Raw genomic sequence first — 16,636 nt, forward strand, 5'->3', positions numbered from 1 at the left:
CTTTACTAGCTAGTAGTTAGTTTATACCGTTTAACCGCGTTTAATGTTAACTTGAGTTTTTATCCGAACTTTTGAGTTAAAATGTTGCGTATTAAGTTAATAGACATAAGGTGAGAAGATACTTTCTGAATTTTTGATGTACAGGAATTCTAGCTTCTTATGATTACAAGTGAGTATAAGATTTCACTGGCTTCTACTAAATTGACCAAACGTTACCCTATCCTGGGCTATTGTGTGTTTCAGTTGACAATTAATCGCCACTATTTTGTACATTATTTATTTTCTATAAATATGATGAGTAGTACGTTATATCGAAGCAGCAATGTACTGCGTAGTGGCTATCAAATTGACATTGTTGGTCATCTAACGGGAGTCTCGTAATCCACAGACTCTGCTTCAACTTCAACTACTGCAATTTACTTCATAAAACAAACCCCACTTCAAAAATTTTCAAGTATCAAAATGTCAGTGAAAACGTGTCAGTACATAAAACCGTGTGACCTATTTACATAAGCCATACAACCTTTAAACTGAAACTGCTGTGCATGACTTTAAGTGGCAGTTTGGAAATTGACACACATAACTTATATGAAGATCGTTAAGGAGAGATGGATATAGATAAAGTGAGGAGAAAGAAAAAGATGGAAAGATAATTGTCAGCTTTTCTTAAATATTGTTTCTTTAACCCTCGGATTGGAATATTTTGATACTTTGATACATCAATTGACATAATTTCATTATTTTAATTACGTTTATAAAAAAAATATTTAAGTTTATTCAATGCTATAAAATGTAGATATTTTCTGTAAAAGCTGAAAGGTTATGAGTTCGATTCCCATAAACTATAATAAACAGATAGGTAATTGTATCAGTAGTGTTTCCATGCTTTCTTATTATTGTGGCAATCTTCTTTATAAAGGAAGTTATTTACTCTGAAACAAATAGTAGGTATGACATCATATTATACTCAAACTACATAACAAGTTTATATCCATAGAAAACTAATGTTTTCGTAATCACCATGAAATAAACAAGGCCTAACACAATTCAGTAACAGTCATAGGTGTGACTTTTACACCCTCAAAGCTAACACCGTATTGTCTAATCACACTAATACAGGTTACTTAGTATTAAAGTAAATATTAAGCTTTGGTTTGCTTAGTTAAAAACAGCCGCGCGGAACGATATCTGAGGTTAAGCTACGCTTGCCGAGGTTATTCTGTGGATGGGGACCATCTTATACATATCAAGTTTCTCCGTGTTACGGAAGGCACGTTAAATTGTGGGTCCCGGCTGTCATTTCCGAAGACCTTTGATAATCGTTAACAGTCGTCAGAAGCTTGAAAGTCTGACAACCAGTTTTGCCGAAGGGTATCGTGCTATAACCATGGTAACTTGGCTGTGAAAGTTTGATAGGCAGTCCCTCCATGTAAATTACTGGTATTCAGCTGCATCCGGTGAGACTGGAAGCCGACTCCAACATAATTGGAAGAAGGGCTAGGCTTATAATTATGATATAGCTATAGGTGAGAATTTTACTTACTTTTACATCGTCATAAACCTAGCACTGTATTGTCTAATCCCGCTAATACAGGTTAGTTAGTATTAAAGTAAATATTCAGCTTTTGTTTGTACCAACGTTTGTTTGTGTACCGTGTTTTGGCAATTTGCATTCGTCCTCTAGAGAATTGGTTTAGAATTTGAGTGTAATTGTTGGTTTTGCTAAAAGTGTAGTCTAAATTTGTGTTTTGCGACATTATTGTTAAATTAAATAAAACAGCTACACAAATTATATATATGTATTTTCTACCTTAGCATTCGGAAAAACTTTTAAGTCGTGTGAGAGACAACCATGTCTTTAAAATAATAATTTCACTTATGTTTTCCAGAAATCTCAAAATAAATAGTCATCTCGGTATTCACATAACTGTTTTACTCTAAAATCGTCTTCCAGTATGTTTCAAGTTACTTAAGTAATAAAAAAAATATCCAAAGGTTGGCGATTTCATTGCCCTGATTTACTATATATCAGCCAATTATAATTCACTTTCAAGCTTACTAACTATACTGCCCTCTATCTTATCTAAACACCAAACAAACCACGTATTCCATTGCATCAAACATCTACACCGAAAAATTCTCGTCCAGCAATCGCTACGAATATTCGATTCCATCTATTTACATTCCCCGGATTTGGCCGACTGTTTTTACGGCCACTTACATTTATAACACTCGGTGGGAATCGTGTTGCGAATCTATAAAGCGTTTAAGTACTGAAAACCACTTGACAAGGCCTCAATGATATTTTTTTGCAACGTTTTTTCCCTACTGATTTTGCCCCGCTTCGGTGTTTTAATTCAATGTCGCGGTTCATATTTTAATAGCTTTGATGGTTTTTAATTTAACGTTTTACTGGTTATTCTGATGTTATACGATTTTTTAAGTAACGTTAAAGCGCGGTTTTTATGCATTGAGCAGATAATTATGAAAATATGTTGAGAGGAATCAGGTAATGTAACAGTTATGTGTAATCTAATCTAGATTAATCTATTACAGTACCCATATACATCATCATAATGTCATGTGGTTGTAATTGTTGTCATAGAAATCAAATCAAAACAGTTTGGACCTTGTTTAATTCAGAAATCAAATACATATCACTTGTACAGTAGTATTAGCTAAAGTATTTACATTTTCCACTTCACGTGCTATCAAACACTCGCACTAGCATTTACTAGACGAATATTTACCCTTTTCGCTACATACTATCAATTAAATGAATTCAAGTAACTCAGAGTAACAGTTCTGCTTATTCTCTCTCTACAATGCAGTAACAACATAAAATTCAATACATTACATACATTTCTTCCACATATACATTTAATAGATAACTAAAACGCGAAATAACGAACAAAACAGCCATTTTCATTCACAACTATGTCAAAGCTATATCGTTCATTGTAACATTCCGTCGTATAAAACTCATAACACCAATGGCATACTCAAAAAGATTTTAAATTTTAAACGTAGAGTATGTAAAACTATTCTAATGGCTTTTAGGTATATTAAAGTGAACATTTATAGTGAGAATTAGCAAGTGGATGAGTGAAAGAGACAGAGTTATATGCGCTATGCAGGGGGCGGGGCTATATACTCTACGCCTCTACAACTTTAGGTATGAGGTAAAGCCTTTTAATTCACGATTTCAGTTCGAAATGTTAATTTTTGAAGGTTTTAATTAATTTGTGATGTAAAAAAGCCCATTTAATTTAATAGTTTCATTTGATTTTTAGTTTATTTGTGATGTGTTGATGAAATTGTTTACTCTTATTATTTATTTGTGACTGAATTTTGTTTTAGGATTTTAATTTTAATGAAATTACTTAATTTGAGTAAACAACTGTATCAAATAATGATTTCTAAATTATCTCGTTTTTAAATATGATCGGATTAAACTAAAAATGAAATAATGTTTAGTAAATATCTATTTAACAATTTTACAAAATTATTTTCATTCAGTGTCGTATTTAATGCAAATGAATGTCTTTGATCGACCCCTAAATTCATAAACTTATGTGATGAACTAAGTAAATGAGTGATCACAAAAACACAATCATCTAATCTATTTTTGTAAACACACGCACACCAATCAAGCGATCACTGTAAAGTTTACGATGCCATTGTCTGTTGAGCCATCAGACTCTATAATTTAGGGTACTCTATGGTAATAATACACAGATAACATCTATATTAACCATACACAATGGTTGTAATAGCCTTCAAAGTTTATCGCGCCTTAAAACTATGGCAGCCATTACTGAATGTTGCAATGAAAAGGACGTCGACGTCGATTGACTGGACGGTCACCGATTGAGACAGTTTTAAAGCTGATAAACGGGTCAGTGACGCCCATTGGTAAGATGATGGCGCCGATTGATGGGATAGCAATGGCGATTGATAGGATGGATGCACCGATTTTAGTTTTAAGGTTAAACGAAAGCTTTGCGTTGTTACTGATTTGTCAAGATGGTGACGCCGATTGATAGGATAGCAGCGCCGATTCTAGCTTTTAGGTTGACGGAAAGCTGCTTTGCAGTGTTACTGATTCCTAAGGATGATTGCGCTGATTGATAGGATGACAGCGTCGATTGACGAAAATTTTATATTCTACAAGTTTTAATAATGTAATTTCTTCGAATTTTCTAGTTGTTGTTAGCTATTTAAAATTAATCCTGTATTATTATTGAGATACAGGCCAATTAATTGCTAAATGCTACATTTTTATTAGTTGGTCACCATGGTGAAGCCAATGCATAGAATGATGATATTGATCATAAAATGATTGAAATTGAAGTCGATTGACGATTGAAAGCTGCATTGCAGTTTTATTGGTTCGTCAACCTTTTTTTATGTGTTGTTAAGTTAAAGCTTTATGTTGCGAATTGAAATTGCTACTGGCATTGCAATCGTGATAGATACAATTATATGTGAACTATAAATCTTTTTATACTATAATCTTATGTCGTCTTGTTTGAAAAACTTTGGCCGGGATTATAACTGACTAGATCTATGAGGCTTAAATAACTTTGATACTAGTTTGACCACCAAACTACAGAAGTTATAAGTATCAAAATTTAACATTGCACTATAAATATTCGTGGTCATTTCCAAAGTCTAGATCACTTTTCCTATAAACTATGTTTTAACTAAAAAATTGTTAATTTATCTATAACTTATAAAATATAAATTATTCTCCATTTACAGTTATCATCATTACGAAACCAAACAACCGCCTATTTTCGTATCAAATAATGACCTAACACCTACAAAAGTTTTTACGTAACGTCCTACAATTTTCGTCAACCATGAACACGTCACTTACTGGATGTTCCACAGTGGTCACACGCGACGTTGACAATTACATGCAACGTGTAGATTCGTATCTAACGAATAATTTGCGCCATTGTAGAACAGCCCGATAATTTGACGGTTTTAGTCCCGTTTTGTTGCGGTCATAGTAATTAACGAGAGTGTTTGTTTTCATTATTTTATGTAGAATGTATGTAGTTTTTGTTATTACCTTTCGTGTTAATGTAAAACTTATGTTCTTTTAAATAACATGGATATGGATAGTTTTATGTATTATCTGTTTATATCAGTAATCAACGTCGTCGGTAGTTATACAGCTGGAATATTGCAGTAGCTATATGGAAACTTTCTAGCTAGTAACTACTATAGCTTGTAGTCGTAACTAAGTAAGTGTGTGTTCACAATAAAAGGTATGGGATTCAAATAATAATATGTCTCATCTTTGAATCTTATGATTAATATTTCTTTAAAGTAAAGTTACTTGAGTGGGTATTCTAAAACCTACATATTTGACCTGTACACAAAGGTCAAATAATAATTTCTTAATCAAACATAACTACTTAAATTAATCAACTAGGCAAATATAGAGTTATCAAACCAATCAAGTTCAATTTTATGAGCAAACAGACTGAAATCAAAATAGTTCCATAATTTACGAAACTAATATACCTAAGTGTATAGTAAACTAGTATGTGTATTAAACTAACACCTATCAAGAAAACTCGAATATAAAAATATTCGAACCGAATGTTCTTTAAAACAACATTTCATTTGTCAACACGTTAAATAAATCTCTTGTCACGTGGTCAGTTTGACACATTGACATATTGTCATGATGACACTTGGTTGCTAGGCAACGGTGTTGCCAACAAACGCAAATGAATCGGAACATTATTTTCGGATATAATGGACATATCCATTAAGTGACAATGTAAGAATCGTGTTTTATTAATGATTGGTCGTTAATAAATGTATTGGTTTTAAGGCTGTGTTTGAGGAAATAAATATTCTTTGTTTGTTGAAAGTATGAAATCGTATATGTGTATGAAAATGAACAATATTGTGCTTTGTTTGTTTGGTGTATAAGCGTATGTGTTATTTTAATATGCATGCATATTTTTATTAAATAATAATCACATTATAGAAAGTACGCCTTAAAATATCAAAATATAAAGCATAACTAAAATAATTGTAGACGGAACTTAACTAAATAAGAAAACGTCTTTATCACACACACACACACACGATTTTCACATACCTTTCAACATGGTGATATTATTCAAATAACATCATAAGTTTAAAACTTGAAAACTACGACGTGTAACGTAATCTAATTTAATACGGACCTAATCACATACACAACTTCAATATTAACGAAAGCTAAAATAAATTCTACATTCATCCCAAAACTCTATATTTTTCTTTCGCATATAAATTAAAGCCTTCATTTTGAAATAGATGAAACTCAAACAAATATTAACGCATTATAATTTAATTGGAGAACTTCCATAGATGCGGTTTGGAGAAAATTTCAGTTACGAAATTATTAGCTTTTGCGGGTAGCTCAATAAATGTTGAAACCGATCGTTATTTAACAATGGTTATCCAATCTTAAGTTATGCAAATATACCAATTTAATTAACTCCGCTACTAGAAACACAATATATTTTTTCGTATATACGTAATAACGCTCACAAAAAATTGATATTAAAATGTTTTTACATAATCCGGGTACATTTTATCAACAAATTACTATAAACTTAACTAGACATTAGTGCACTCGCGACTTTGTCTCTGTAATTTGATCAGAAAAGTATCGATATCTTTACATTTTCATAGCGGTATGCTACTCTGCTACATCAACTTAAATTGTTACTAAGGTAATATAACTGTATGCGTTGATTAAAATACATTCTTCCAAATCGTTTCTTTATTGACGCTATTCTAGAACTAAGCGAACGAAGCTCGATTAAAAATCATTAAAGTCGTTAGCCCAAACATTTGTTTTAATACATTTTTGTTCGAGTAACCGAAGTAGGGGTCAAAGTCACCTTGGAATAGTTTTTTCGTAGATATAAGTTGTATTTCTTTAGTCAACTGGAAATACGAGATGAGATCTGTCAGTGTTTGTTATCGAATTCTGCAAGTTTGTGAGTCTATAGAGACACGTGTGTAAGATGTATTAATGTTATTTTTTTTGGTACATTAATGTTGTATTACGAATCTTCTTGTGTAATTATCTGAGTAGTTTAGTGATGTTTATCATTGATTAGATTACATTCTCCTGTCAAGTGCATTTTGGATCCATACAATATGAATTTTCAAAATACTTTTTGAAATGCTCAATAACGAGTGACGGTTTCACTTTAGTCAGAGTGTCCACATAAAACTGTATTTTGTTGAAATCATGACACAACAAATTAAAGTTTAACATCATTATAATTTAAAGCTCCTCATGCGTTTAATGAGCTTTAACGATTTACCCTTCCTATTTTTGAAGGATACGGCGTCATCCTATTATACAATAAATATTATAAAGCAAAAGTTTGTATAGTGGATATACGTTTCTTCTTTGTACTGCTAAATGAACATGCATAAAATTAACCATATAGATAGTTTAAAACATATAGTCAATGATATTACTTTTGTCTTCCAAAAACCTACCCTTACACAGCTGATTGAGGGAATCAAAATTCGTACGGAAGTAAAGCATCGTGTTAGTTAGTTTATTTTATCCTAAAGTCAAGATAATTTTGTTGCTATGTCCCCCACTATGACGAAAACTGCTGACACGATAGATGCGTCATCAGAGTTCTAGCCTGTAGATAGGAGTGCATTAATACCCTGTCGTGTGCGAGCTTCATAGTAATTAATATTACTCAAAGTGAGTAATTTACATGCGATGACAATCAACTGAAACTGTTGTACGTACTTGTTTTATTACTGAAAGGCTTTGTTCGTTTTAATCGTGTTAGTTTATTGAAGGTTTTTTCGATGGTTTATGTTTTAGGTATTTGGAGTCTATATTTAAAACTAGAGTATATATAATTTTAAGGTTGACTTTCGTATAGTTTGCACAGATTTTAGGTAGGTAGTCATTACTAACAAGGGCAGAACTTAGGTGTCGGTTATTATTGAAAACTTGTCAAAGTATCGAGTAAAAGTTCCGTGTGAGGATAAGAAACTGGACTAAGAAAAAAGAAGAATGAAACTCAATTTTAAGTAATAATTACTTATATATTAAGCTTCCAGTACCTCGATTCTCTACCACTATCGCGTGCTGACAACCGGCTAGCTAACGAAATTTTAACATTTAGAATGTACTGCCAAAATATCTTCTACGACAACAGTCAGAGGCGCTGATCAGATTTTCATACAAAATTTCTCGATGACAGGTCGGTTGTCGGTAGTCGATAATAATAGAGAATTGAGCTACTGCTCATAAGCTTCAATTAAAACCAAAAAAGTATTCTTTCAAATAACCTAGTGCTTCCGGAACTAATAACAACCTTAACTCTAAATAACATAATTTCAGAACAAATCGTTAACCCGAAAGTTGTGCAAAAAACCCCGGTTTTACCCACTATATAGAAGTAATGGTGCGAAGAGGGATATTCTTTCACAAGTTGGTCTAGTACGGCCTATGATAAAACTTTTTATGTTCTGCTTATGTGTTATCGCAGTTTCGAATCCATAACGCTTATAAGGATATATGTAGTAACGGAACACAAGTTATTGCTGAGTGCTTGAGTTTAGTAGTATAAGAACTAAGTTACGGTTTCAAGGGCTTTTTGAAGAGACAACTCCCGCATTAAAAACTGGTTTTGTGACTTTTACAAACATACAAACGATGGACATGACGTACAACTAGTGTTAGACACACTTAGATACAGGTATTTTGAGATTATCTATATACATTTTTGTTTTGTTTGTGATTCGAACGCAGTGGCGTGTGGTGAAACTCCAAAAACCTTAAGAATTGGTCAAAATTTTTAATATTGATGCCGAATTACAAAGTTATCTTCCGAATGGCGAAGATAAAAATTATGTTATGTTAATAGCTGTTTAATTACGTTACTCGTCAAAAGAAAAACTATTCTTCTAATAATAAATCAAATGAACAAACAAACATATCATAAACACAAGTTTATTTCAAACGGTAATTGTAGTTGTACACTAATTATAACTTTGTTTTATCAAACACTATCACGATACCGGAATACAGTAATCAAATACTTTTTAATTCACTTTATAGATTTCTTATCATTTTTATTTGTACACTCTATGAAGTTATTTTGATATTGAATCATTAACTTTATAAATCGAAATATTTAATTCAAAGCTTCCAGTCATGACCTTTAAAACAACATTCTGTATGCGTTATAAAACAAAAGTCACTCACTCAAATATAATAAACACTAAAAAAACGCCTCTTTTTAGTCTCGAGAAACCAATCTAAATATTATCTTAAACAAAGAATCATAATTTTATATAAAAATCAACGTTCAAAATATATGAAACACTTAGCCCACACTATTATTACATACCAACTCAGAAGAAAAAGAAAATAACAAATCGAAATTAAACTTTTCTAAAATTAAAATACAAACACGATAATAATTGTTCAAACATTTCCCAGAAACAACTGCATAAAAACAATTTCTAAAAAGTTGTTCAATCATTCTATTTCACGGCATCTACAAACCCTTTCTTTCATCCCATCACCAAATGAACTAGTTTCTAACAATAATATTTGCGCTCCGGCCACATCTTTACTTCAACGCTGAGGTAAGTCGGGAACAGTATTTACTTGCGGTTCGTAACGCAAACACACTTGCTTTGATCATCATGCACTTTATGCCGTCGACGTAAATTGAACAAAATTGAAGGAAAACTATTATTATTTTAGATGAAACCTTTCATTTTCCTAACTTAATGTGTTTTTAGATTTAACGAGCATCAAGCGAAATAAAGACATTACTTTTACATTATTAATTTTGCAATTATTTTGCAATGCTCGTGATTGATAGCATCAAAAGGATAATCATTTTATATTTACTCTATAAAACAATTAATTTCACTGATATTCTATAAAAGTAGATTTCATAACTTCTAAGCACTTTTATATAGACATACTGAACTCAAAATCACTCGGGAATAAAATACAGCTCTATTCTTTACATCTTACTATTCACATCACGTAATTCTTAGCGACACTAAAGTATTTTACTACCTAAAAATAGCACTTCTATCTCAAAATCAAAACTTATTTTCACACAAAATGATCCTCATTCAAACACACTGAGAACACAATAGAAAATTAAGGGCACGGTCAACATATGAAGTTTCAGTGATAGAGCCTTACAATGTGAGCTGAATTTTAATACGCAGAGCGGGGACAGTGTATAATTGCATTAATTTGTCTCTGTTTATGTCGCAAAATGAATGCCGTGAAGGTATTATGTATGCGTCGCGTTATTTTTTTGTTTTGAGAGAATTGTGTGAAGGTATTTTTGTACATGTATATTTTGAGGAGATGAATGGTTTGAAAGAACGTAATTTCGTTTGTAGGAATTTTACTTTTACTTGCAAATTTGGTAGTTAAACTTATAATTTTTAATTTAAACTTATATAAATAGCTATGAAAATGACGATATATGCACGGAATTTCGATACATTTTTCACTCATTTACTCTCTCTGAACTATCAGTTAAAATACACATCCACTATCGCAAAAGGTAAAATATATCGTAGTTAGTAAGAAAATACATTCAGTAAATAAAATATGTATAAGTATTTTTAATCACGTAATAAAAGTATTCATACGTAATATTGAACAGCGTTTCATATTAATATTAAATGTAAGAGTAAGTGCTTATTACTCTAATAGGAGGCATTACGTTTCGTAAAACATTTATCGACTTAGAAAAACGGAGCAACAATTATTTTTATTGAATCGCTTCTATTTCTTACGAATGGCTTTTACTTTTATATACTATACTACTACTTACTTATATATACTACAGTTTTCACTCTTTTTAATGTAGGAAAATAAATTATAGTTTAATTTCCTATATTAAATGTTATATACTATAGTAATCACAATTTTTTTGTGTTAGAGCTGAAAATAAGTTCAGTAGTTTGATATTTGTTGTATTCATGTTATATACTATACATATGTAATCACTCATATTTATATATGAAAATATAATATTATAATTTAATAATATTTTGTGTAACGCGAAATATACTAACACTTCATAAAATTTCACCGCCATTATTTCAAATAACCAGATCAACAAATTTAATACACTAATTAACATCTAATTTAAAACATCAATCAAACAATTTGGTTAATTAATAAAATTGTTTAAAAGCTTAAATTACTGCAGCTATTTAATAATTTTGCACAATACTTGGAAGTAAAGTAGCCAATCTGAGTCGCAATGACGGAGCGTCCTGAACGTTATCACTTCGATCTCCGGAGTAATAAAGATTTGAACGCAGATAAGCCAAAGAGCAATTGTTTTAACTTCCAACTTTCACGTTTATTGATTTAGGTTATTTGAGAAACATCGTAAATGTAATTGTTTTGTTTGATTTAATCATGTTGTTTGTTAGTAAAAATAAATGTTAGTAAAATAAAACCCAAAAAAATTAAATACAAAACGTTATTTATTTAATTGTTAACATTATCACTAAAATGCAATGCAGCTGTTTCTTATTTTTTTAAATTAAATTCAAATCGCTATTATAATTTATTTAATTGCTAATCAAATAAAATAACCCATTTAAAAAGACCTATTTAAGCACCGCTAATTTAATATGACCTAATTAAATTATTATAATATTTTCACAAATAAAGTAAAGTAAACAAATATAAATTTAAACAAAACAAACAATGACCATATGACTTGTGTTTAAATCGCACATAATACAGTTAAATCTAAACTTCTAACTTGATAAAACGCACTGGACCTGAATCTGTAAAGAAAAAACAAAAATAAAATAAAAAAACAAACAAAACGAACCAAAAAATCACACTTTTAAATATTATTTTTATAATGCAAATTAGATGTTTACTCACAATAACAGGCGGCGGATATTCAACTTTCGCTGAACGCAAAATATCTACGAGATGAACCATATGGACAGATGAATTAGTCTCAGTTCAAAATAAAACTTGGTTATAGTAGTGATAGGAGGCAGCGGATGGGCGCGCGGTCGCGGCTTTCGTACTCGTCACTTGTGACACGACACGGCACGTCCGTCTCGCGCGGGCTGCGGATGGCGACTGAACACGGGCGGGCGAAGGCATACGCACGCGGGGAGGTACGCACTCACGCAGGCTTGACAGCCAATCGCGTGCGTGCGCCGCGCGCACCCCCGCGCGTCTGTGCCCGCCCCGCGCCCCCCAGTCACCTCACAATCGATGCCCTATATTGCATTAATTATTTAGGAAACACGCAATAAGATAACGCTAGGTGGCAGATAAGAGATCTCCGCGTTGCTTTAAATAAATCATCGTGTCTTCGTCCGGTATCGGCCGGTCGTCCGTCCGTCCGCCGCGCGTGTTGCGCCTTCCGTGTGTACTGATAACGCATTATTTACGTTGTCAGCCCGCGTTGGACCTTTTGTTTTTATCTCCGCGTTATTTATAGAGTTTCTGAAGAAATATAATAAGAATAAAGTTGATTCATTCTTGAGGAATTTTTATTTATATGATTCAACCTCTGTCCCACCTTCGCACTCGGTACGCAGTTCTGTTTGCGTAGCGTTCCGAGGGAACGAAAACAAACGATATAATATATATTTTTTGGAAGGTTGTCAACTTGTCGTTTGCCAATATTAATATATACGGGGATAACGGGGCTCTCACCGGCGGCTTTATTTTATGTTATGTTAAGGTTTTGTACGAAATTAACGAGAAAGTTTTTTTGAAAAAACAAAATATACGAGCAGAGGAGGACGCGGAAAATATTTGTGTTATGAAATATTGTAACAGCTACTCGACTTAAAAATGCGGGCGGTACGTTTATGCGAATAATGTTTTATAATATAATATATAATATATAATAATATAATATAATATAATATAATATAATATAATATAATATAATATAATATAATATAATATAATATAATATAATATAATATAATATAATATAATATAATATAATATAATATAATATAATATAATATAATATAATATAATATAATATAATATAATATAATATAATATAATATATAATATATAATAATATTAATATAATAATATTTTAAAGCTGAAGAGTTTGTTTGTTTGTTTGTTTGTTTGTTTGTTTGAACGCGCTAATCTCAGGAACTACTGGTCCGATTCGAAAAATTCTTTCAGTGTTAGATAGCCCATTTATCGAGGAAGGTTATAGGCTATATATCATCACGCTACGACCAATAGGAGCTGAGTACCAGTAAAAAATGTTACAAAAACGGGGAAAATTTTGACTCATTGTCTCTTATGAGACGCAAGCGAAGTTGCGCGGGTCAGCTAGTGTTTTATAATTCTGGCCTTAATAAAGCTGGAACGCATTCTTTTATGCACAGCTAATCTTTGCAAAAAAGCAAATTCACTGCCATTTTAGATGCAATCTCGAAAACAGCTGAATCCAAAACTACACAACAAAATGAAAAAATCCGTGTACAAAATAATCTACCTTATATAAAATTCCATACAAACAAGCTCTCCGTAACTAGTAGACATAATTATAATCTCTTTTGTATCCGATGTGAAGTTAAAAAAGATTAGCACAGTGCCCCAGTTTGGTGAGTTGTTGAACAGATATAGGTTACTGAGTACGTAGGGTCATAAAGTGACGCGGCTCTTGTTAATCACTCCTCTCGAGACTTTAGGTATATTTGTGGGAATGTAGGTATAAAACTGTCTGGGTACAATTGAAGGTATTGTAAGTGACAGAGAATTTGAAAATCCTGTGTTTTATTCCCGAGTCGACTAGTGTTTTACAGTTTTTTATTGATATTACTAGTTATTAGTTTGGAAAGGCATTATACCAAGTAAATTGCAACTGGTATGGTGTATTTTTCCAGATGTTGATCTGTATTTTTTTTTCGTGACGGAAAGATTGTGCTGCTTTGGTTGATCCGAAAATCAAATTGAAAATGACACTACCAGTAGCCGTAGCAGATCATTAAGGTGATAATGGTCAGTAAATTTAACTTGTCATTGGTGACAGTCCCAGGTTCAAATCCGATACAAAACCCGAATCGAATGTTATGTTATTGTAATCCAAATCAGATTGTATATTCAAAGATGTTGAATATCAATGGGGAGCTACATTTCGGTAGTTTTCTGTGCAACCCTAAAGGAATTATGTAAATAAACAGAGCCTTCTCTTTCCTTACTATTATCCTGATTGTAAGAGGTTGCTTGTATTACATCTGCTTGTTTTACAAAAAAGGATCAGAAATTCTTGTGGTTCAAGACGTATTTACTTTTATACTTGTAGGTTGATTCTAGATATAAACAAAAACATGACTAGTAAAAAACAATCGTTTTGAACCATACAGATGTGTTATTCATTAATTGTATCAATTTTAGAGCCATAATAATACTTTTGTATGCTTATGATTAAAGATAATATATATGTATAGTTAAGACAGTTGCGGCTTAACATCGGCTTCAAAAAATGGAAGCCGATGTTTTAATTCTGAGTAAAATAAGAATATTCTTTTTACCCAAATTACACACTGTTGGACCTTCGTGTATTACATACATGTACTATACTTACTACTTCGTGTACTATATTATGCAAGTGTTAAAAAAGTAACTATATAAAAATCCCATAAAGATTAAGAAGACGTACAGATGAAAGATCTCCCAGCGGTCCACGAGCTACCGTACACACATTTAACAAAACATCTAGAGGCTAAGATCATCAATCATCCAGGTCTCATTGTGATGCGGGAGGCATATAACAGGTGGTCGCAGCTGACGGTGTCTGGAGCTGAATCCTTGATCATGCTGGACTATGCAAAGATGTACAAGATGAGTGAGATGGTAGTTAGAATATTGTTGCATTTTTTAAAAGTAGTTTTTTTCAAAAAGAAGGTAAGCTTATAGTCTTAGGTTATTTGATAATGTGTTTGATAGGATAAACGAGTTCTTAAAACGATTCACCTGGAAACTGTTATAGGTGTGAAAGAACACGTTTTGGGGATTTTATATTCTTGTTTTCGATGGCGTTATTAACGATTACGATAAATGTTTAAGATACCAAATATCTCGCAATACGTTCATTTTATTTTAGTAATAATATTTTTTGTTGTGAGCCAACAATATAATCTTACATAAGAGTAGCCAAGGTATGTAATATCGCCGTAATATCTACGTAAACACACTAATAAGTATTACAAAATATAGTATCATAACTAGCAAAACAAAATCCCTTTTTCCCCTGAGTAGATTATGTGAGAGATAAACAGCTATCCTCACAGAATTATATGTTTATAAATTTTAATAAAACACATCCCCTTACGTAAAGAAAGTAGGCCTGGCAGAAATAATGGCACGCATTATTCACCACTCACAGGTACAACACACCCTCCCCTTAATATCAGTAAGGAAAAAAACGTAAAACAGTCCGATCTAATTTAAGGGTCGCTTAATTGTTCGCTTAAAAGCAAGATGGAAGGACTTCAACGTAATGTGCGATTAGGACAAGTACTTATAAAGAAATTGATAGCTTGCTTTGTTATTAAGAAGTGTTCTTAGCGCTCGGGAAATGATCAGGTATTGTGGTGCGGTCAGAGTAAAGATGGGGGAACGTAAAATCTGTTTAAGTTTGTACATTATTGATTGTGTGTATCAAAATCATTCCAGGTGGCCTCAATACGCAGAAAAAAAGGAATTCAAATCATACGATGATGCGATATTAAATAATAAAGGTACAAACACTCTTCAATTTTTCAGTTACAATTTTAAAACAAATAATTCATTGTCAACGAAACGTCCCAGAAATATATTTCTAAAACGTTACGTAACAAGCAATAATTAAAATGTCAAATTAATTTTCAAGTAAAAAAAACAACTTTTTTCTAACTTACACAGGCGAAGATATTTTCTTATTTACAAATAAACATTTAAATATCTTGTTTGATCTTGTTTACCTCTTGGTCATTAAAACTTTTTTTGCAGACTAAGGTAACTTTTAACAAGCTCCGATGATTGACAAAATGGATGTGTTTTTTTCGCTTATCGACTAAAGTGTCAAGTTTGGTAGCCTTGTGATCTGAAGCAATTTACGAAGACGTGTTTTTAAAAGTTAGTATATGAGTTTTGATTACGGATCCAAAGTTCTGATGTAGTTTTTGATATAGAAGAGAACAAATACAAAATTACAAAGCAAGAAATATTACATTATAATGTAACGCTATTAGAAATTAAAGGTTAAGATACCTGACGTTTCGATCGAATTGCATCGACCGTGGTCACGGGCTAAGGAGTCTTAAACCACGGTCGATGCTATTATTATATTATGTGTACACGTTATGAGAGTAGAAATCGTTAAAAATATAACTTGTTTTATATGTTTCTTCAAACAAATCTCAGTTAATATAAAACTCATGAAATTGATAAGCACAAAAATGTCAAAGCGACACTTTAAAAGGCGACTTTCTGAAACACTTACACATTAAATATTTTAACGAGCCGCCCGTGAGGCAGTAAACTGTACAAAGAATAGCCAAGAGACCTGCTATAAAATATAATTGC

At 31.9% G+C, this 16,636-nt stretch overlaps 1 protein-coding gene across 7 annotated transcripts in view; it reads right to left on the reverse strand.

Annotated features, from left to right (window-relative positions):
• Positions 1–16,636, reverse strand: part of bru3 (CUGBP Elav-like family member bruno 3) — a 797,460-nt gene that overhangs the window by 184,117 nt on the left and 596,707 nt on the right. The window contains exon 1 of one of the 7 annotated variants that reach the window (XR_012959610.1): positions 11,957–12,211. The exons of the other annotated variants lie outside the window; for them this stretch is intronic. The gene's annotated coding sequence lies outside the window, so the exon portion shown is untranslated. Of the gene's footprint in view, positions 1–11,956; positions 12,212–16,636 lie in introns of those variants that run through there. 7 annotated transcript variants of the gene reach the window in all.

This window comes from Anticarsia gemmatalis, chromosome 9, assembly GCF_050436995.1.
Source record: "Anticarsia gemmatalis isolate Benzon Research Colony breed Stoneville strain chromosome 9, ilAntGemm2 primary, whole genome shotgun sequence".
NCBI lineage: Eukaryota > Metazoa > Arthropoda > Insecta > Lepidoptera > Erebidae > Anticarsia > Anticarsia gemmatalis.